The sequence below is a fragment of the Piliocolobus tephrosceles genome, chromosome 4 (assembly GCF_002776525.5).
Source record: "Piliocolobus tephrosceles isolate RC106 chromosome 4, ASM277652v3, whole genome shotgun sequence".
In the NCBI taxonomy this organism is placed as follows: domain Eukaryota; kingdom Metazoa; phylum Chordata; class Mammalia; order Primates; family Cercopithecidae; genus Piliocolobus; species Piliocolobus tephrosceles.
In genome coordinates, this window is record NC_045437.1 from 76431007 (window position 1) to 76455043 (window position 24037).

At 39.0% G+C, this 24037-nt stretch overlaps 1 protein-coding gene across 1 annotated transcript in view; it reads left to right on the forward strand.

Annotated features, from left to right (window-relative positions):
* Positions 1-24037, forward strand: part of CMYA5 (cardiomyopathy associated 5) — a 105029-nt gene that overhangs the window by 15884 nt on the left and 65108 nt on the right. The window lies entirely within an intron of this gene.

Here is a 24037-nt window from a genome sequence, read left to right on the forward strand (position 1 = left end):
GATAAGATAAGATAAGATAAGATAAGATAAGATAAGATAAGATAAGATAAGATAAAATGAAAAAATTTTTCTCTTGCAGGCCTTGGCAACACATGTGTTCTAACCCAGAGCTAGCCAAAAGAACCCCCTAAAACTGGAGTTATGCCCTACATGTCCAGAAATACTATATATATATATATATATTTACAATCAGGAATGTTTTGGACATCAATAACCCCAACGGTGAAACCCAAAGCTACCATTAGCCCTTAATCACCGCAACATGCCTGCAGAAAATTTTTAAAAACCTGCTTCAGATTTGAAAGAACTTTTATTTCCCAACCACACATCTTCCCATTGCAAGTATTTTAAACTTGATTGAACAGAGTTACAGACCTGAAGAAAGGTCTATAGTGACCTAACACCAACTTAAACATATACCATCCAGGGGCTGATAGAGAAAAGGTCTTGATCAATCTCAATCTCAGTTTGATCTCACAAATCAGAGTCTAGGACTTTCTTTCAATCTCTACTGGAATTCTCTTGGAGAACTGAATACTAGCAGTTCTCTGGAATACACTGTTGATAGCCACTTGACCTCTTTGAACCTCAGACTCTGAAAGAAGTAGTTACTGCTACCTGCTTCACAGGTACATGTGGGGGTAAATGAGAATGGAGATGCACAAGGACATCATATGTTCCTGGCACAGAGTGGGACATGGGTGAGTGTCAGTTTCCTCTTCCGTCCCTTCCCCATGATCTACTAGTACCCTGAACATGAGTTGTTTCCTAGGTTCATGTTGCCATTTCTAGCAATGCTATTCGTCAGCCAGCACTCCTTACCCTGCATCCTTAGTTGAGCTGCACTCCTAGATGCACAAATAACTCTTCTTAGTTTTTTTGCTTTGTTTTAATTTTAAATTGAAACTAGGTGTGAACCCCAGTGTGGACTGCACCTGTCCTCACTGGTGTCATTTCTCTAATTTTCTTGGTATGGCTTGTCAGAAAATGTTAAAGCTTTCTTGTTAGTATTTGAATACATTTCAGGGTCCTAAATGACGAGTGTTAAAGCCCCACTGCAAGAATTGTCATCTTTGAACAGAATAGGGCCAGGAATGATGCACCTGCAGCCACTGAGACATATAAGCAGAACGGCCCACTCAGCATAACTTTATGAATGGTTCTGGCACTAGAAAGGATTTCATTTTACATTTCTATTTGTTTAGGGACTGTGTGTAGCTTGCCTTTGGAACGCATAATGCACACTCAAAGATGTTGACTAAGTGAATGAATAATAAATGAGGATGAATCAATGAATTCAATGAGTAATGAATGATATAGGGAAGAATAATTAGAGAACATATTAATTTTGCTTAGTTACACTTTCTGGAGGTAATCATTATTAAAGAGGTCCTTTTGCCTTATTATAGGCTTATTAATAAATTAAAGTGAGTTTATGTATCTTGTATCTTCAAAGTTTGGACTTCACAAGGTTAATTCAACACTGAAAAGGAAAAGGAAGAGAAGAAAAGTATTTTCATTTGTCATTTGCCAAGTATGATACGAGATGTTTTACATATCATTTCAACATAACTACCTTATAAAGTAGATATTAGCCACCCCGTTGAACTGATGATGACCTTCAAGCCCCAGAAAGGAAGGGGAAGTAATTTGCCTGAGCTCACACAGTGCCTTAGTCTGTTCATACTGCTATATCAAAATACCTAAGACTGAGTAATTTAGAAATAACAGAACTTTATTTCTCAGAGTTCTGGAAGCTGGGAAGTCCAAGATCAAGGCACTGAAGATTCAGTGTCTGGCAAGGGCTTGAGCCTCCTTGCTGAGTCCTCACACAGTGGATGGGCAAAAGGCCCTAGGGTGCTCCCTTCAACCTCTTTCATAAGATTGCCAATCCCATTTGTGAGGCCTCCATCCTCATGACTTAATCATCTCCTAATGATCCCAGCTATTAATACTATCACATTAGTGATTATGTTTCAATATATGAATTTTGTGAGACACATTCAGACCATAGCATATAGCTAGTAAGTAATGAAGCCAGGATTTAAACCTAGGCTGCTCTGAGCTCAAAAATACTATTTCTGCCATTACCGCTTGCTGTTTCTATCCCATGGACTTAGCACTGTGGCGTACATTAAGATAATAACACATAGTTTCTGTCTCAAGAAACTTATTGTTAGGCCGGGCGCGGTGGCTCACGCCTGTAATCCGAGTACTTTGGGAGGCCGAGGTGGGCGGATCATGAGGTCAGGAGATCAAGACCATCCTGGCTAACATGGTGAAACCCCGTCTCTACTAAAAAATACAAAAAAATTAGCCAGGCATGGTGGCTGGTGCCTGTAGACCCAGCTACTTGGGAGGCTGAGGCAGAAGAATGGTGTGAACCCAGAAACCGGAGCTTGCAGCCTGGGCGACAGAGCAAGATGCCGTCTCAAAAAAAAAAAAAAAGAAACTTATTGTTAAGTAGAAGACACATGGCAAATACTAATTATAATAATAGAAAGTAACATTTGGCCGGGCATAGTGGCTCACACCTGTAATTCCAGCACTTTGGGAGGCCAAGGCAGGCAGATCACGAGGTCAGGAGATTGAGACCATCCTGGCTAACACTGTGAAACCTGTCTCTACTAAAAATACAAAAATAAAACTAGCTGCGCATGGTGGCGGTTGCCTGTAGTCCCAGCTACTCAGGAGGCTGAGGCAGGACAGTGGCGTGAACCCAGGAGGTGGAGCTTGCAGTGAGATTGAGCCACTGCACTCCAGCCTGGGTGACAGAGTGAGACTCTGTCTCAAAAAAAAAAAAAAAAGAAAGTAACATTTTAAAAAATGGAGCTGGGTGTGGTGGCTCACTCCTTTAATCCCAGCCCTCTGGGAGGTTGAGGTGGGTAGATCACTTGAGGCCAGGAGTTCGACACTGGCCTGGCCAACATGGTGAAACCCTGTCTCTACTAAAAATACAAAAAAGTTAGCCAGGTGTGGTGGCTCACACCTGTAATCCCAGCTCCTTAGGAGGCTGAGGCACAAGAATCGGTTGAACCTGGGAGGCAGAGGTTGCAGTAAGCTGAGATCATGCCACTGTACTCCACTCTGTCACTCTGGGTGACAGAGCAAGACCCTGTCTCAAAACTTTTTTTAAGTTAGTTTAATTTAATTTTTTAAAAAATGGTAGAGTTACCAGAGAAGTACTCTACTGAATTCCAGTAAATCTCAAGTATTATATTTCATAGACGAAAGTGAGATAAGAGCCAGCTCAGTGACACTTCGGTTTTCTACAAACAGGTATCCAGACAGGGCTCACATGGTACCCATGTTGATAAGAGTATGGGTAAGAATGTGTGGCTCTCCTACACACTACTGATAGGAATGCAAATTAATCAACCTCTCTGGAGGGAAAAATTGTCGATATGTGTAAAAAGCCTGAAAAAATGATTTTGCTTTTGAGTCTCAAATTCTATTGCCGTATTATTCTAAGGAAAAAAATGTGCTGAAAGATGTATCTGTAAGTATGTTTGTCAGAGTTAGTACAGAAAAAACTTGGAAACAATCTAAATGTTCAGCAACGGGGTACTGGGTAAAGAAAGTGAGTGTTATATGATGGAATGCTGTGTTAACTATTAAATAGGAAGTTGTGGAACTGCAGTGATCAAAGTGTGGTTTCCTTTCAAGGCACCCATAAGATCCAAACTATTTTTATAGTAGTTCTAAAACATTATTTGCAGTTTCTACTTTCATTCTCTCATGACTGTATATGGAGGATGAAAAGCTCATTGATTTTTTTTTTTAGATTCCACATTGCAACTAATCTTTAAAAAAACTACTACTTTTTAAGTTTTGATGTGGTATAAAGAAAATATCAGCTGGGCACGGTGACTCACGCCTGTAACTCCAGCACTTTGGGAGGCCAGAGCGGGCCGATTACTTGAGGTCAGGAGTTTGAGACCAGCCTGGTCAACATGGTGAAACCCCATCTCTACAAAAATATTAAAAAAAAAAAAAATTAGCTGGGCTTGGTGGCATATGCCTGTAATCCCAGCTATTTGGGAGGCTGAAGCAGGAGAATTGCTTGAACCCAGGAGGTGGAGGCTGCAGTGAGCCAACATCATGCCACTGCACTCTAGCCTGGGTGACAGAGTGAGACTCTATCTCAAAAAAAAAAAAAAGAAAAAGAAAATATCCAGAATTATCTGAAAAATACTCCTCCCTTTTCCAACTACAGGTCTCTAGATTTTCTTTATATATTCTTACTAAGAGAACCTATTCACATTTTGAATGCAGAAGCAGATGTGAGAATTCAGCTGTCTTCTGCTAAGCCAAACATTTAAAAGATTTGCAAAAATATAAAATAATGCCATTGTTCTCACTAAATGTTTTTGTTTGTGTGTTCTGGAAAATAACTTTTTATAAAATATGTTATTGATGTTGACATGTAGTAGGCTATTATAATTTTTAGATGAATTAGTAAAAGTTTTAAAAGTTCTGTTTTAATTACTAGTACCATAAATATTGATAAATATAACCCTCATGAACAAAAGCTTTTTGAGGTCCTCGATAATTTTTAAGAGTATAAAGTAGTTTTGAGACCAAAAGTTTTGAGAATAGTTGTCACAGAAGTATATTTAATAGCATGAAAAAATGTTCAGAATGTATTTTTTAATTTAAAAAAAAGCACATTACAAAACATATCATTTGTGTAAAAGAGGCACATCTTGGGATAGACCGAGAATGAAGAATGCTGATATATTAAAAGTGGTCATCTTTGAGTGCTGGGATTACTGGTTGTTTTTTGTGTGCTTCTGTTTTCCTATATATCCTACTGTGAAATTTATATTTGGTAATTAGAAAATTTTTTTATTTTTACAGATAGGACCTAAAAATCTTGAACTTTCCTCTGAGTTCAACTGAGGAATGGGGGAAAACGTATTAACAAGGGTGGTCTGTATTATGGTTTTTAAAACATTTTACTGGATCAAATGCACATCATTTTTAAAGGGTTTTTCTGTCTTTCTCTTTTGTGGGTGATTAATAAGAGAATATTATGGGAAATTCATCTTAATTTTTAGAACTCCTGAAGAGATGTAAGCACTGTAAAGTCTTATAACAATGATTTTGGGGATGCAAAGTTTTCCAGTAATCTCACTTATTCCAATACAGTCTTCTATAAAAACAAACAAAGTTATTGAATCTCCAATTCTGAGGTTTTTCAAGTCAGAAATCAACAAGCTACTAGCAAGTTATTTCCTAATGTATCAGTAAGGATTTTACTTAATCTCTTTGTTTTTCCCCCTGTGGAATTTTAGAGACTTATTTTTGTTTTTTTTTGTTTTTGTTTTTTTTGAGACGGAGTCTTGCTCTGTCGCCCGGGCTGGAGTGCAGTGGCCGAATCTCAGCTCACTGCAAGCTCCGCCTCCCGGGTTTACGCCATTCTCCTGCCTCAGCCTCCGGAGTAGCTGGGACTACAGGCGCCCGCCACCTCGCCCGGCTAGTTTTTTGTATTTTTAGTAGAGACGGGGTTTCACCGTGTTAGCCAGGATGGTCTTGATCTCCTGACCTCGTGATCCGCCCGTCTCGGCCTCCCAAAGTGCTGGGATTACAGGCTTGAGCCACTGCGCCCGGCCGAGACTTATTTTTGTAAGTTCTATTTTACTGTCGGTTGTGTTGTAGGTAAGAGGTTTCTTGTGTTTTTCTGGTGGTGCTGTTTGAGGCTGACGATGGGTCCATCAGGTAGGTCTTCTGGGTGCTTTTCACTGGCAGCTCCGCCGTAGCCAGGCTGCTGCTGATCTGCTTTCAACTTCAGAGGAACCAGGCACCCCTGCCACCAACCGTACCTGGCAGAATTTGTCTGAAGTGGAATAGCCACTAAAGGTGGTACAGAGAGAAAAAGAATGTAAACGACGTAGACAATTGCTTGGAAAGTTGAAGAGGAGAGAGGCGAAGTTTAATTGTCAATATAGGTTTTGTTAGCAGACTTTGTAAGTTATGTTCTTGAGAAATGAATCTTTCAGATTGCAAAGGCTACATTGGAGAAAGACATTAACCACTTTCAAAAAAGATAAAGATTCCCATACATGCTTTATAGATCATTTGTTTGGAAATAAAGAAAAACATGGGAGCTGGGAAATTTTCTAAACATTTTATGTATGCACAAAAGAACATACTTTCTAATACTGTACTTGAAGACAACACACAGTTAATGGTGCTAATGAGTTACCATCCAGAGCTGATCCAGCAGAAAATATCTGAGGATTTGTCAGTAACCATAATATAATGATTAATTTTTCTTGATGAATTATTGGCAGCATTAATTGTGGGCCTAGATCGAAATTCAGTGGAGGAGCACCTGGAAATTAAAGAGAATGTGTATGGTTGTTGTTCAATCACAATTTTCAGTCTAATCCCCTTCCATCTTCACTCCCTCTTCACATATGGTACAGCAGTATCTCAAGGATGCTTCTCTCTGTAGCTGGAGAGTGCCATCACTGGGCCTCCAGAGGACTCTCTCTTAGGTTTATCCAAACAGGCCCAGGAGAACCAGCACATTGCCACCCAAGTCTCTCTGCTGGCACCAGCAAAGGGGTCCTCTCTCCTGAAACTCCAGGGCTGGGATGTACTTCACCTATCCCTGTTCATCCCAGCAGCATCTGCTGGAGTGAGGCATTGGTGTTTTATTTATTTATTTGTTGTTTGTTTATTTATTTTTGAGTTGGAGTCTTGCCCTGTTGCCCAGGCTAGAGTGTGGTGCACAATCTCAGCTCACCGCAACCTGTCTCCAGGGTTCAAGCGATTCTCCTGCCTCAGCCTCCCAAGTACCTGGGATTACAGGTGTGCACCATCACGCCCAGCTAATTTTTGTATTTTTGTAGAGATGGGGTTTCATCATGTTGGCCAGGCTGGTCTCAAACTCCTGGGCTCAAAGTGATCCACCCACCTCAGCCTCCCAAAGTTCTGGGATTACAGGAATGAGCTACTGCACCTGGCCTATTTTTTTTCTTCTTAAAAAATGACAGAGAGAAAAAAAGTGTTGCCAAACACTGTACTAGGTATATGGACAAACCCCTATTCCATCTAATAGATGAGCTGGGCTTTATTTATTTATTTATTTTTTTGAGACAGAGTCTCACTCTGTCGCCCAGGCTGGAGTGCAGTGGCCGGATCTCAGCTCACTGCAAGCTCTGCCTCCCGGGTTTACGCCATTCTTCTGCCTCAGCCTCCCGAGTAGCTGAGACTACAGGCGCCCGCCACCTCGCCCGGCTAGTTTTTTGTATTTTTTTTTAGTAGAGATGGGGTTTTTAGTAGCCAGGATGGTCTCGATCTCCTGACCTCGTGATCCGCCCTTCTCAGCCTCCCAAAGTGCTGAGATTACAGGCTTGAGATTGGGCTTTATTTTTAAATGTATTACTATTACTATTTTCAAGGCTACAATGTAAGGGCTCTTTCTCTGTTGCAAATTTAATATGAAAAATTGCTGGAAGGCCATGAAGGAAATCTGATCAGATTTCTCCTACTTTTTGGACCAATTTGCCCTCATACTTCATGTTTTTATGGAGTTATAATTGTATTAGGAAAAAAAAGTCAGTGTAACAGGTGGGGAGAAGTCTATCGTGGCTCACTGGTTTATTTTAAAAAGATCCCAACCTGACATATTCTATTCAGATGAAGTGCTCTGTCTCTTAGTAACCACCACTCAGCATTCATAGGAATTTGACAGCAGTGGCTGGTGGGATGCAGTTTCTGCTCTGCACTAATATTCAGTAGCTGTTGAAGAATTCCAGCGCTAAACAGTTAAGCCTGTTTAACTCCTTTGCTGGGAATCCCAGGAACCTGAGCATTCTCATCCTCCATGGTTTTTCACTTGTATCCTCAGCCAAGGTTGGTGTTGCCTATGGCTAAGTGTCTTTTCTCACTCTTGAGTCTGCCTACACCAGTGGTTCTCAACTATTACATGTCTGAAGACATTTTTTATTGTCACAGCCTGGGATAGGGTGCTAACGGCATCTAGTGGATAGGGGCCAGGGAGGCCACTAAACATTCTCAGCACACAGGACAGCTCCGATCCTGCTGCACCACCCCCACCCCCACCACCTGCCATCACAAAGAAATATCTTAGCCCCAAATGTCAACAGTGTCACTGTGGAGGAATGCCCACCTCCCAAGACCACAGATAATTGAGTTTCCTGTGTTTTGGTCTGAAGCAGTCACTAAGCTCTGTAACAATGCTGTCACGCCATAGCTTATTTATTTTGCTTCTCTGGACCTGGCATCTCTTTGTCCTTAGTTTTTTATAATAGTGGAGAATTTAGTGGTTGAGTTTTATACTTTTCTCTGGCAGATTCAGATGCGTGCTTGCAGTTTATATAACTGAATAACAGCCCCAGCTCATGGCCAAGACCTGAATAGATAGATACTCCCTAAATATTTATAAATTGATGGTCCATGCTAAAGCCCAAATGACTCTTTTTTAACTCTGGAGAGATAAATGATTTTTGCAATTCCAGAGTTCTCCATGGGTCATGTTAACACCTTTACCTACTACTGCGTAGGTACTTCCTACTTGGAATAAATGGAGTTTATACATTTGGCCAACATGTAGTATTTTTGTTCGGGAGGAGTGGGGGTAGGAAAGAAGATACTCACTACTTTGAAATCTCCTACCTTCACATGGATCGCATCTTCATCTTGTCCTGGTTGTAAGGACAGGTTTATGTCTTAGTCACTCAATCACTCAAGTTACCTTGGCTGTTAATAACAAGTCTATGTGTATCCCACTGTTAGCTAATTATCAGGACTGTCCAAAGTCCTAGGAAAGACAGAATGGTGGTCGTTTTCCAGTCTACTTGGAGGTTGGAGTAGCATTTGGAAGTATCTGCATAATACTAACGTATATATCACTGGGTTTTACAACTTTCAAGAAGATTACAGACTCGCAGAGGTGCCCCAAAGAATAGCCAGACACACCGTATGGTTTCACACCCCTCTTCTTTTGCACATGTTCCTTTTACCTGAATTGCTTCTAACCACCTGCATCCTGGTTTTCCTGGAAAACTCATTTTTATCTTGCAAAACCTTACATCAGTCTGTCATACTCTGTGATTATATTCCAGACCCCTCCTCTCACACATGTATTCAAACAGCATGCCCCACTGTATCCCAAAGTTTAAAAATGTCTTTCTCTGTACCATATCTGATTTCTTTTTTCTTTTCTTTTTTTTTTTTTTTTTGAGATGGGGTCTCGCTCCATCTCCCAGGCTGGAGTGCAGTGCTGTGACCATGGCTCCCTGCAGCCTTGAGCTCCTGGACTCAAGCCATCCTTCTGCCTGAGCCTCCTGAGTAGCTGGGACTGTAGGCATGTCCACCATGCCTTGCTGGTTTTTAGAATTTTTTGTAGAGATGGGATCTCACTATGTTGCTTGGGCTGGTCTTAAACTCTAGGCTCAGGCAGTCCTCCTGCCTTGGCCTCCCAAAGTGCTGGGATTACGGGCATGAGTGGCCATGCCCAGCCTCACATGGGATGCTTTTTGCACATTCTGTTGAAGCATGTGTCACACTATATGATAACAATCTGTTTTCAGGTATATCTGTATGCTAGTCTCTAATTTCCTGGAAGGTAGGAACTGTGTTATTCTTCTTTATATTCCCATTGCTTTGCATATTATGGGTACTTCTTAGAACTTAAAAACATAATTCCTATTATTTATTTTGCAAGGCTCATTTAAATGTTATTAACTGGGTTATCTCTGGTAATGGGACAGAGATAGAGATGGTGGTAATTAAGGGAGACTATGTAGATTAATTTTTTATATCAAGAATGTTTTTATTTACTTTTGTAATTAAAATGAATTATGTATGTGTATATGGAGGTTTTGTTTGCTGCTGTATGCTCATTGCCTAAAACAATATGGTCCATGGTAGGTGTTAAATGTTTGTTGACTAAATCAAATAATGAATCTAAGAGCCAAAGGCAATAATATATGTGCAGGTATTTGGAGAGTCATTAAGTGATATGGAGCTATAGCTTATTATTACTGTTTCTGGAAACTACATACCTGGTGAGTGTCAGAGCAGGGATTAGAATCTAGGTTTCCTTACTCCTATTAGCAGATGATAATAGAAGCAGCTGTAGAGCTGGCAGGGCCTGAAGCTAAAGTAACCTGAGACATTTCCTTTAAGAATACCAACTTTTATGTTTTTTGCATAATCTGGTTCAAATTGTCAACCCTGTTCTTTCCAACTCGTAGACATTTTTGCAGTAGATATAATATGACTTATCACTCACTGGGTAACGTACTTCTAAAATTGTTCTGTGTTGCTTACAGAGTATTGTGTCAACCACTATAGTTCTGGAGTTCCTAAAGCTTATGCAAATAAAGATGTGCGCATGCTGTGTGCTTCTGAGGGAGATCTGTATGGGATTGTGGCATTGCTGAGTTCTAACTGGTGGATTTCTCTTGGTCTAATTGGTCCATAGGTCAGTTTGTGTTGGATACTCACAAGCACATACATTATCTATTATATCTGTTCTTACTGTCGTGTCCTTTAGTTCCTACTAGCTAATAGATGGTATGTGTGGCCATTTATTTGTATTAGGATTGGACTAGTAGAATTACTCTCTTTTCTTTGTCGAAGTTCTGAAGCAATTGATAGATAAAGGAATGGTAGCTAGAGATGAAAATATCAACTTCATCATTGATAGAGCTGATATCAGAGAATGTGGCTTAGATATAGGACAACAATGTGATTTCTACTACTGAATCTCAGAAATAGACAGATTTATATACCCAGTCACAGGCTCTGAAGAACCACAGCAGACGTGTCTCTTCATATACTTCATAACACAAGGAATATTTTAGGTTGGTGCAAAAGTAATTGTGGCTTTTGCCACAGTAGAATGGGGAAGAGTGATAAAGAGAAGCTAGGCCAGCAGTGTTGTACTAATAGATGTCCTTCTACTTGAGAAGAAACATCTGGAATGAGAAGTTAGTGTCTCAACTAACAATTACTATCATGCATTTTGAGAAATTCTAAAGAGCTGAAAAATATGAATCTTTACATCACATGGTTTACTCCTACACTCTTGTATAGATGACACAGGAAAATGTTCACAAACAACAACTCAAACTAAGCTGGGAGAACATTGATTGTATCTAGTGATGCTGTTGTACAGGTGAGGTCTTAGGCAAACACTCAGTTTGTTTTACTGTGGAGCTACTTTCAGTAGCAACATCCATATACATCCTAGATTTCAGAAGATTAAGGCAAAGTTAATTTATATTTATATCACAAATCTATAGTGCAGACCAAATTGATTAATTTGAAGTTAACTTTTAAGACCTTTTAAAAATTTGTACCAAACAATAATCTTGCTGTAGAAGACCACACCTAACATAGTGCCTACCTAGTACATAATTTGAACTCAATACATACTTGTTGAGTGAATAAATCTTGACTTAAAACAGATGATGCCCCAGGCAAGCAAACCACTCCTGTTAGCAGGCTACTCTCTAATAATCATACTCACTCTTTTGAGTTGTATTTTTACTAAGGATCAGTTGTGATTGTTCCAGGACCTTTTTATACTAGTTGTACTTGTTATTGCTATAACATGATTTAATTAAATATTGCTTAAGCTGATGAAATATGAGTACAAAAGAGCTGTTGTTCCTCTGAACACAAAGGTGAATGTTTTAAAAAGACTTTATAAGGACAGCCACTAAAAGAAACACTAAAGGACATTGATTCTTGCTTACGGAAAGTTTATAGTCTTATAGAGGAGCTAAGATATACATAAAAATAACTTGAATGTAGGATGAATAGGAGAATATTACATTAAGATTCCAGAAGTTCAGAGGTAGAAAATTACTTTTGGCTTGCAGCATCAGTGATGGATACATGGATAAGTTGATATATGATCTGGTCTCTAAAAAAAATAAGAGCTAAAATATACAAAGATGATTCATTCTAAGTGAAGAGAAAGATATCAACAAAGTCATGATGGGTGAAGCCTATGTTTGGCTGGGTTATAGAGTTAGTGAATGGGAAGATAACCAGGTTTCAAATAGTAGAGGGCCCTAACTTCCAGGCTTCTAAAATACCTGGTCATTGTGATAAGAAGATCCTTATTCTTTCCATTCACAATGATGTTGAATGGTCTTTAGTGTATCTACAAAATGAACACTTTCTATTATGGCATAATTATGCTGTATAACAATTTATTCATTCATGTCTTCATGAAATTTTTTCTTAACTCCCTAATGGCATAAAAGTTCCTTTTAACCTAAGCTATTTTATGTTATAGTTTGCTGAACTGTTATTCAGCAATGCATATATTTTTTCAGCTAAAGACATTAATATTAAATTAATTCTTGGTGAAATATTAATTGTAGAGTTAATGATTACTTTTAAGAATTCCATTTTTTTAAAGACTCACATAAAACACTAAAAGTTTGTATTAAAAGATCACAAGCTTGCTTGGTGTTTTATGGCTTTAAATATATCTTTCAAAGCTTGTAATATAAGCAGGATCATATGTGACTTCCCCATTGTAATAACAATTGATATTTAATGCATTTTAAAAGACTTCATGAGAAAGATATCCTAGCCATTACATTCTTTTGTTTTATACACTTCCTGTTAGTGCACTGTGATTGCTTGAGAGTAGAAGAAAGGATCATGCAAATCTAAAGCTATTTTTCATAATTATATTCCTATAAAGAACTTTAATATTACTTTAACTGCTGATCAGAGGAAGGAACTACAAGTTCCTAGAATACAAATCTTGAGCTCAGTAGAAACAAAGTATAATAATATAATCATGCTGCATAATGACATTTTGGTTAATGACAGACTGTATACAACAGTGGTCCCATAAGATTATAATGCCATATTTAACTTAGTTTTTCTATGTTTAGCTGTACAAATACTCACCATTGCATTACAACTTCTTACAGTATTCAGTACAGTAACATGCTGTATAGGTTTGTAGCCCAGGAGCAATAGGCTATACCATATAGTCTATCTGTAATAGACTCTACCATCTAGGTTTGTGTAAGTACGCTCTATGATGTTCACACAGTGATGAAACTGCCTAATGGTGCATTTGTCAGAATGTATCCCTGTTGTTAAGTGATACGTGTTATACAAATGTAACATTCAGATACAAGTAGAGAACCCATTTCACTTCTTCAGAAGTGTAGGGTATTTTTTAAGGAAAGAATGAGAGAATCAATTCAAAACAAAGATATTGATGAAGAAATGTGGGAAACTGTTCTTTTGTAGCTCCTATATGATGGCTACCCATTTCCCTCTTTAAAAATTCAATTCATACATATGTGTTACCTCCCTCATGTTTTTTCATTTATAAAATGAGATATATTATAAAAACCACAAGGCTCTTTCCACTCATGATTCTACTAACTTAATTTTCAATAAGTTGTTTCTGAGCTAAGATGAAATAGGTGTACCTAGGAAGGTTGATCACCACCTAAACAGGAAACAGGAATTTTTGGCATGGTCATCGTATTCCAGACCCTGATCCTTCATTTTGAAATATCAGATGTTATATTTCTTAGCACAGTTAATGAAATCCATTTTTTGAGAACTGGTTTATACTAATACAACTCACAAAAAACAATTTAGAAAAATATGTCCATTTAAGAATTGGAGATAAGATCACCAGCAAATGTATGAAAGCACCATTCATAAATTATCTCATTTCCTTCTTGCCATGCAAAGGGACATGAACACACAATGAAAATATAAATTAGAGTTTATCAGGGAAAATTCAGAAATGGAGAAGTAGTAGAGCACACACAATCCTATAAACTCTCATCTCACAAAGAGTAATGCTTGCTCAGGGCATAACTGGACTACTATGGGAAGGGAAGGGCTTCTGTAGAAGAATGATGCTTATGTGATGCTTAACTTATTTATAGGGATGGGGGATACGGAAATAAAAGACATAATTGAACTTTGTCAGAGAACTGAAAACAATGAAAAGACTGGAAATTTGAAAACTGAAAAATACAATAATAAAAAATAACACATTTGATTATGTTTAGTAAGGAGTTTAGACACAGTTGAATACAGAATTGGTATGCTGATTGATAAATTGGAAGAAACATCCAAATGAAGCACACAAAGGATACAGTGAAATGTTTCAATTTGTGAAAAACTGGGATCTCAGATGAAAAGAGAGGCAATGAGGCAGAAGCAATATTTGAACAGAGTATGGCTGAGGAGTTCTCGAAAATGATGAAAGACATTAATCTACAGATTCCAGAAGCCATGCAAACTCCAAGCAGGATAAGATGTCTAAGAATATGGTAGTAACTTCCGAAAACCGAAGACAACAACCAAATCCCAAAAACAGCTGTAGGGAGGTAGTGGGGGGGAAAAGTCCAAATCATCTTCAAAAAGGCGACAGTTACACTGACAGCCAACTTATCAATACAAACAATAGAAGACAGAAGACAATGGAATGATATTTTTTAAGTGCTAAGATAAAAATAACTGCCAATCTAGATTTTTTTTTTTTTTTGAGATGGAGTTTTGCTCTTGTTGCCCAGGCTGGAGTGCAATGGCGCAATCTTAATGCACTGCAACCTCCCCTTCCCTTGTTCAAATGATTCTCCTGCCTCAGCCTCCCAAGTAGCTGGGATTGCAGGCATGCATCACCACGCCCAGCTAATTTTGTATTTTTACTAGAGACAGGGTTTCTCCATGTTGATCAGGCTGGTCTTGAACTCCCAACCTCAAGTGATCTGCCCACCTCAGCCTCCCAAAGTGCTGAGATTACAGGTGTGAGCCACTGTGCCTGGCCCAATCTAGAATTTTATATCCTGAAAAAATATTCTCCAACAATGAAAGTGTAAAAAGACTTTTAATGAAAAAAGTAGGCAGAGCTTGTCCCCAGAAGATTCACACCAAAGGAAATACTAAAGGGAGAAGGAAAATGGTTCCAGACGGAATCTTAGAGATACAGGAAGGAATGAAGCACAATAAAAAGGTTCTGTATCTAAGTAAATCTAAATAAATATTGTCAATAAAAATAATTATATCTCACGTGGCTTAACATTGAGATTGAAAATACATAAGGACACGTAAGTTGAAATTAAAGGATTCATGGTCTTTGTGTTGTCTGGGAATAGGTAAAAAATATCAGTTTATATTAGACATTAATGAGTCAAAGATGTATGTTGTAATTTCCAGGGTAATCACTAAAATAATAGTCAAATAGAATATATCTAACAAGCTAATAGAAAAGGAAATGGAATAATAAAAAAAGTTCAATCCAAAATAAGGCAAGGCTGAGTGTGGTGGCTCAATTTGTGAAGCTAAGGTGAGACAATTGCTTGAGTCTGGGAGTTTGAGACCAGCCTAGGCAACATATTCAGACCCCCATCTCTATTTTTAAAAAATGAAAAAACAAAATAAGGCAAGATGGGAGAGAAAAAGGAATATAGAATAGGTAGGACAAATAGAAAATAAATAATAGGATGGCAAATTTAACTCCAAACATATTGGCAATTATATTACATTTAAATGGACTAAATGCTCCATTTAAAAGTCAGAGAGCTCTATTTAAATGGTCAGAATGGATTTTTAAAAAACTATGTGCTGCTTATAAGCAACATACCTAAAATATAAAGATATAGGAAGGTTTCAAGTGAAAATGCAAAAAGATATATCATGCAAACACTAACGAAAAGATAGCTGGTATAATGTTATTAATATGGAAGCAAAGCTTTAATAGTATCAAACTAGACTCTAGAAAAAAGTCTTTATTTACAGATAAAAGGGACATTTCATTATTATTAAAAGTTAAAAAAAAAAAAAAAAAAAAAAAAAAAAAAATCTATTCTTACCTGTTAACATAGATTCAAAATGTATAAGTCAAATATTTATAGAACCATAAGGAGAGACAAATCCACAATTGTGTTAGAAAATGTTAACACATTTCTCAGTGTTAGAACAGGCAGACAAAAAATATTACTAAGGCTAAAAAAGATCTGAATAACACAATAAATAAGCCTCACTTGGTTACCATATATAAAACACTGTTGAAAAACTGCAGAACATATGTTCTTTTCATGAACCCAAAAACATTTTTCTTAAAATGGCCATATAGCCATAAAGAAAGTTTCAACAAATTTTGAAGTATAACTTCATACAAAATAAATTCTCTGATCACAATGCAATTAAACTAGAAAGTAAACAAAAAGATAACTAAGAAATACTCATGTATTTTGAAATTGCAAAATACATTTTCAACTAATATATGGGCTAGATAAGAAATCACAAAGGAAATTTTAAAACATTTTGAGATTAATAATTTTTAAGATGTTGTATATTAACCTTTAGGTTATACATCTCAATTTGTGCTTAAAGAGAAGCACATAGTCTTGATTTCACATGTTAGAAAAAGGGAAAGTTTGAAAATTAATGACATAAGAATCTATCTTGGCCATGTGCAGTGGCTCATGCCTGTAATCCTGGCACTTTGGGAGACTGAGGTGGGCAGATCACTTGGGGTCAGGAGTTCGAGACCAGCCTGGCCAGCATGGTGAAACCCCGTCTCTACTAAAAATACAAAAAATTGGCTGGCATGGTGGCACGTGCCTATAATCCCAGCTACTTTGGGAGGCTGAGGTGAGAGAATTGCTTGACCCAGGAGGCGAAGGTTGCAGTGAGCCGAGATTGTGCCACTGCACTCCAGCCTGGGTGACAGAGTGAGACTCTGTCTCAAAAAAAAAAAAAAAAAAAAAATCTATCTGAAAAAGGTAGTACAAATATTAACTAAAAAATTGAGATGACACAACCAATATCAAGAATGACCAAAACAGTGAGTAAAATTTTAGGTCTTACATACATTTAAAAAGATCCTAAATGGATATTATGAACAACTTTAATCTAATGATTTCTAAACATTTAGATGAAATAGATAAATTCTTAGAAAAGTACAAAATAACAACTAACACAAAACAAAAAGAAATTCCAAAGTCATATAACTATTAAATATTAAATTGCTAACTAAAAACCTTACCACAAAGAGGACTCCAGGTCCAGACTGCTTTACTAACAAATTCTACCAAACACTTAAGGGAGAAATAATGTAATATTTTACACACTCTTCCAGAGGAGACTAAAGGGGGAACAATTCCCAGTTTGTTCTATGAGGCATCATAATCTTGCTATAAAAACCTGACAAGCACATTATAGAAAAGGAAATTACATAGGCTGGGTGCAGTGGCCCATACCTGTAATCCCAGCACTTTGGGAGGCCAAGGTGGGCGCATCACAAGGTCAGGAGTTCAAGACCACCCTGGCCAACATGATGAAACCCCGTCTCTACTAAAAGTAAAAAAAATTAGCTGAACATGGTGGTGGTCACCTGTAATCCCAGCTACTTGGAAGGCTGAGGCAGGAGAGTCGCTTGAACCCTGGAGGCAGAAGTTGCAGTGAGCCAAGATTGTACCACTACACTACATCCTAGGCAACAGAGTGAGACTCCATCTCAAAAAAAAAAAAAAAAAGAAAAGAAAAGGAAATAAAAGAAAAGGAGATTACAGGCTGGGCATGGTGGCTCACACCTGTAATCCCAACACTTTGGGAGGCCAAGGCAGGAGGAAGGTTTAAGGCCAAGAGTTTGAAAACAACCTGGGCGACATGTCGAGACTCCTGTCTCTACAAAAAATTAAAATATTAGCCAAGTGTGATGGGGAACACCTACAGTTGCAGCTAGTTGGTGTTGTTGGAAGTCAGGGACCCCGAATGGAGGGACTAGCTGGAGCTGTGGCAGAGGAACATAAATTGTGAAGATTTCATGAACATTTATCAGTTCCCAAATAATGCTTTTATAGTTTCTTATGCCTGTCTTTACTTTAATCTCTTAATCCTGTTGTCTTCCCAAGCTGAGGATGTACATCACCTCAGGACCACTGTGATAATTGTGTTAACCATACAAGTTGACTGTAAAACGTGTGTTTGAGCAATATGAAATCAGTGCACCTTGAAAAAGAACAGAATAACAGTGCTTTTTAGGGAACAAGGGAAGACAACCATAAAGTCTGACTGCCTGTGGGGTCAGGCAAAAAGAGCCATGTTTTTCTTCTTGCAGAGAGCCTATGAATGGTCGTGCAATCGGAGAGATATCGCTACATTCTTTTCCAACAAGGAATATTAATATTAATACCCTGGGAAAGGAATGTATTCCTGGGGGAGGTCTATAAATGGCCGCTCTGGGAATGTCTGTCTTATGTGATTGAGATAAGGACTGAGATACGCCCTGGTCTCCTGCAGTACCCTCAGGCTTACTAGGGTGAGGAAAAACTCCATCCTGGTAAATTTGTGGTCAGACTGGTTCTCTGCTCTCGAACCCTGTTTTCTGTTATTTAAGATGTTTATCACACAATATGTGCACAACTGAACATAGACCCTTATCAGTAGTTCTGACTTTACCCTTTGCCTTGTGATCTTTGTTAGACCCTTATTAGTGGTTCTGCTTTTTGCCTTTTGAAGCATGTGATCTTTGTACCTACTCCCTGTTCTTACACCCTCTCCCCTTTTGAAACCCTTAATAAAAATTTGCTGGTCTGAGACTCAGGCAGGCATCATGGTCCTACCGATATGTGATGTCACCCCTGGCAGCCCAGCTGTAAAATTCTCTCTTTGTACTATCTCTCTTTATTTCTCAACTGGCTGACACTTATGGAAAATAGAAAGAACCTACGTTGAAATACTGGGGGCGGGTTCCCCCAGTAACTTGGGATAGTTGAGCCCAGGAGGATTGCTTGAGCCCAGGAGTTTGAGGTATCAGGGAGCTATGATCATGCCACTGCACTCCAGCCTGGGTGACAGAGCAAGACCCTGTCTCAAAAACAAAACAATTAGAAAAAAGAAAGAAAGAAAAGGAGATTACAGGGTAATATCACTCATTAACATGGGAGCAAAATTTCTAAACATAGTATTAGCAAACAAGAAAATCTTCCATTATATAAAAAGTATAATATATCACAGCCATGTTGAGTTCAGTTCAGGAGTTCAAGATTGGTTTGTTATTTGGATATCAGTCACTATAATTTATCACATTAACAGGATAGAAAAGAAAATATGATCATTTCCATAGTTTCATAAAAAATTGTTTAATTGGCTGGGTGTGGTGCCCCAGGCCTGTAATCCCAGCATTTTGGGAGGCCGAGGCGGTTGGATCATCTGAGGTCAGGAGTTTAAGACCAGCCTAACCAACATGGTGAAACCCCATCTCTACTAAAGAAATACAAAATTAGCCGGGCATGGTGGTGCATGTGTGTAATCCCAGCTACTTGGGAGGCTGACGCAGGAGAACTGCTCGAACCCGGGAGGCAGAGGTTGCAGTGAGCCAAGATCGCACCATCGCACTCCAGCCTGGGCAAGAAGAGCGCAACTCCATCCCCCACCCAAAAAAATTATTTAATAAAACTTAACGTTCATCATTTTAAAAAACTGCCTGAGCGAATAGGAATAGAAGGAAACTTCCTTCATCAGATGAGGGTTATCCTCCAAATGAAATGGGAGCCTTTGACATCTCTGGTATCAGTCTGTTTGCTTGATCTAATTCAGATCAGCTGACCCTTCTCCTTGCCCAATGCTGAAAGTGTGGAGGAAGTGAGCTTCCCAAGTCATTATTTGTCTCACTACACTCGTATAGATAAATCTATGTGGGATGCTAACTGATAATCAGAAGGTTGCTTGGTGAGAATGCAGTTGGAGGGGAATGGATGAGATGATTTTCTTTTTTTTTTTTTTAGGTGGAGTTTCGCTCTTGTTTCCCCGGCTGGAGTGCATTGGTACAATCTCGGCTCACCACAACCTCCGCCTCCCAGGTTCAAGTGATTCTCCTGCCTCAGCCTCCTTAGTAGCTGGGATTACAGGCATGCACCACCACGCCCAGCTAATTTTGTATTTTTAGTAGAGATGGGGTTTCTCCATGTTGGTCAGGCTGGTCTCGAATTCCCTACCTCAGGTGATCCGCCTGCCTTGGCCTCCCAAAGTTCTGGGATTACAGGCATGAGCCACTGCACCCAGCTGATGAGATTATTTTCATAGCCAATATCTTTTAACTATGAAAAGCTGATATGTACATAGATGGGAACACTGAATGGTATGGTGACCATTTCTCTTCTGTTAATACATTGTTTCTTTAGACTGAGTGTAATACTGCCATAGCTTTACACATGCTAATACCGTATAGTCATTCTCTAGTTCCGTTGGCTCTGTCATTCAACTTTGGGTCTCTCAGTGAACCAGACTGTTTATTCATGCTACATTTTGTATATCCTATAACCTTTTTTTGGAATGACCTCCCCATCCTTACACCATCTCTTATCTTTGTTCAGTTAGCAAACTCCTATTTCTTCTTCTACAAACCAACTCAAGTATTTTTCCTCTGAAGTTTTCCCTTCTTTATGTTCTAATTGTATCTTGCCTATCTTCTGTAATAGTACTTATCACACTGTATTAAAATGTTCTTAACATTCAACTCAGCAATTCCATTGCTGGGTATAGACCCAAAGGAAAATAAATCATTCTACCAAAAAGACATGTGCACTTATGTTCATCGCAGCACTATTCACAATAGCAAAGACATGGAATCAACCTAGGTGCCGATGAACGGTGGGTTGGATAAAGAAAATATGATACATACACACCATGAAATACTATGCAGCCATAAATAAGAATGAAATCATGTCCTTTGCAGCAACATGAATGCAGCTGGAGACCATCATCCTAAGCAAATGAACGCAGAAACAGAAAACTAAATATCACATGTTCTCACTTATAATTGGGAGCTAAATCTTGGGTACACATGGACATAAAGATGGACACAGTAGACACTGGGGACTGTAAACGTGGGGAGGAGTGAGGGGTAACATCTAAAAAACACATTGGGTACTATGTTCACTATTTGGGTGATGGAATTAATAGAAGCCCCAAACTCAGCATCACATAGTATACCCATGTAACAAATCTGCACATAGTCCCCCTGAATCTGAAATAAAAATGGAGGCAGGGTGCAGTGGCTCATGTCTGTAATCCCAGCACTTTGGAAGGCTGAGGTGGGCAGATCACTTGAGGCCAGAAGTTCGAGATCTGCCTTGCCAACATGGTGAAATCCCATCTCTACTAAAAATACAAAAAGTTAGCCGGGCATTATGACACGCACCTGTAATCCCAGCTACTTCCAAGGCTGAGGTAGGGAAATCACTTGAACCCAGGAGGCAGAGGTTGCAATGAGCCAAGACTGCGCCCCTGCACTCCAGCCTGGGTGACAGAGCAAGACTCTGTCTCATAAAAGAAAATAATAAATAAATTCGAAAAACTGGAATTTAAAGAAGAATGTTTAGTTGTCTCTCCATATTAGATTTTGAATTTCTTAGAAGAAGGTTCTGTGGCTTTATATTTGTACTGCTAGTATTTGAACTCAATGAAATTTTATTAAGTAAAGAAATACATGAATGAATGAAAATGAATAAGCAACAATTGAGTGAGTGAGTCCTCCTCAGTAGGGCTCTCCTGTCTTGTGACCACCATGTGTGTTCTCTCCTGAGCACTCGTGAATTCATTCTAGCTGGTAATGAAAACTTTTCTGGTTGGGCACATATAATTTACAGTCAATAGTTAACTCTAAACTGAACTTATAATTGAATTTTATAATGCTTCTACATTCATGGGCATTCAAAATGCTGACTTCCCAGATGCATGTCATAACCTTAATTTTTAATTTCATCCTATTTCTAAGTGACATGGAAGAGAGAAGATGTAGGATGAGTTGAAAATTTTGTGGAATAGCTTTAATTAGGTATGTAAAGGAGCCTGAAAAAAACAGTTTAAAATAAGATTCTGTTCAGGACCAAGATAGAGTATTAATTCCTAATTAAGTTCAGCAGTTTAATACCCAAGCAAATGAGTGAGAGCAGAGTTGTGGCAAAATGGAGAGACTACTTCCTCCTGACTCTTCACTCATGGCATGTATAGAAAATGATATAATTTATAGCACACTAGGGTGAATGGATCTGGCTGCTTGCTGTTCCAGGCTAGTGGCCCAAGGGGTCTGGCTGCCCCCGCAGTGCTGAGAACTAAGGAGACCAGGATCTCAGGACAGCCATAACCCCTTTACAGTAGACTGCTGGGGAAACTCTGAAGCTTCATAAGGGAAGTTGAGTGCACCTGCAAGGACTTATGGTCCTGGTCCCCACCCAACCTAACAAACCAGGAAGGGCTTACAGTAAGAAAGAAAGATATGTGCTATTTAAGTTTCAGAGCTAGGATTGTTTAGGCCAGTGATTTTTTTTTTTTTTTCTCTTTTTTGAGACAGAGTTTCACTCTTGTCACCCAGGCTGGAGTGCAGTGGCGTGATCTCAGCTCACTGCAACCTCCGCCTCCTGGGTTCAAGCGATTCTCCTGCCTCAGCCTCCCAAGTAGTTGGAATTAAAGGTGCCTACCATCACGCCCAGCTAATTTTTGTATTTTTAGTAGAGATGGGGTTTTACAATGTTAGCCAGGCTGGTCTCAAAACTCCTGACCTCAGGTGATCTGTCTGTCTCAGCCTCCCAAAGTGCTGGGATTGCAGGTGTGAGCCACTGTGCCTGGCCAAGCCAGTGATTCTGAATACATATTGTAGTCACCTGGCAGCTTTTAAAACCTAAAAACATAGCAATGTGCAGACCAGACCCTTGTACAATTAAATCAGAATCTCTGTGGAGAAGGGTATGGGGCGGTATTAGTATTTTTAAAAGACTTTCCACAGGTGATTTTATAATGTTTCAGAGTTAAGAACCTCTGATATATGCAGAGACTGATGATAAAAACAGTTTACTAAGGGACATAAATCTTACTGTAGATTTTTTTTTTTCAATTGCCTTAGTTTAACACTTACGTTTAGTGGTTTTAACAGAGGGTTTTTTGTTTTTATTGTTGTAGACAGATGTAAGCTAGTCAGTAGTTGGGATTCATCTCGCATACTTGTAGAAGGAAATATGTTTATAAAGTGATGGCAAACGTGGCTGCTGCATTGGTCAGGAATGATAACAGCAGAGGAATTTAAACCCGGCCTTGAGGAGTAGGTAGAATTTACAGTTGCAGAAGTGGAGTATGGTCGGGGCTCCGCATTCTAAATGGAGGAACAGCGTAAGTACAGGTGAGGAAGAGGTAGAAGAGAATTTCAGAGAAGAGCACTGCAGAGTCTAAGATGGGGGCCCAATAGCAAATGAAGGGGCGGCCATAGCCAGCCGTCTCCAAAGGGATGTGAGACCAGTCCACAGACACAGCCTTTCCACACTCCTGTATCCTGTAGCAGCTGAAAATGACCATGCCCAGGCCCCTTTCATCATCTGTCATCAGGAAGGCCTGACTACAGATAACGTTTATTGAGTGAGCACTAACTACATGCCAGGAATGTTCCCTAAGCATTTTGCGTGAATTAACTAATTTAATCTTCACAACAAGCTCACGAGATAGGTTCTATTATTATCCCTGTTTTATAGATGAGGAAAGTGAAGCACAGTAGGCTGATATTTTTTGTGACCTCTCTCTATTCAATGACCTGTTTTCTCTTTATCATGACTCAGAGTTCCCAAGATCTATTTGCTGAACAGTGAATTATTGTCAAAACAGGAATTTACCTGTAGAGATAGGGTGCAGGTAGATACTTGGAAAGAATATCAGATAGGGATCAGAGAGCTAAGGATTTTGAACATCCTTTTTTTTTTTTTTTTTTTCTGTGGGTATGAAGAATTTCCTGAGAATTTAAAGCAGGGGGTGGCATACTGAGCTGTTTAGTAAAGCCAGTCTGGGAGGATGGGGCACGTTGGGTTGAGAGTGGGGGAAAATGAGGTACCTGTGATACCAGCTGACCAGTTAGGAAGTTAATGGCAGTGACTAGGAGGGAAGTGGTGAAAAGCTGGGTGAGGTGGTGATCGTGGTAATGGAGAGAGCACAGATACAAGAGTTATTATGAAGATCCCAGTGACTAGAGTGAGCTTGAGTGACTGCTGAGTCCCGAGGAGAT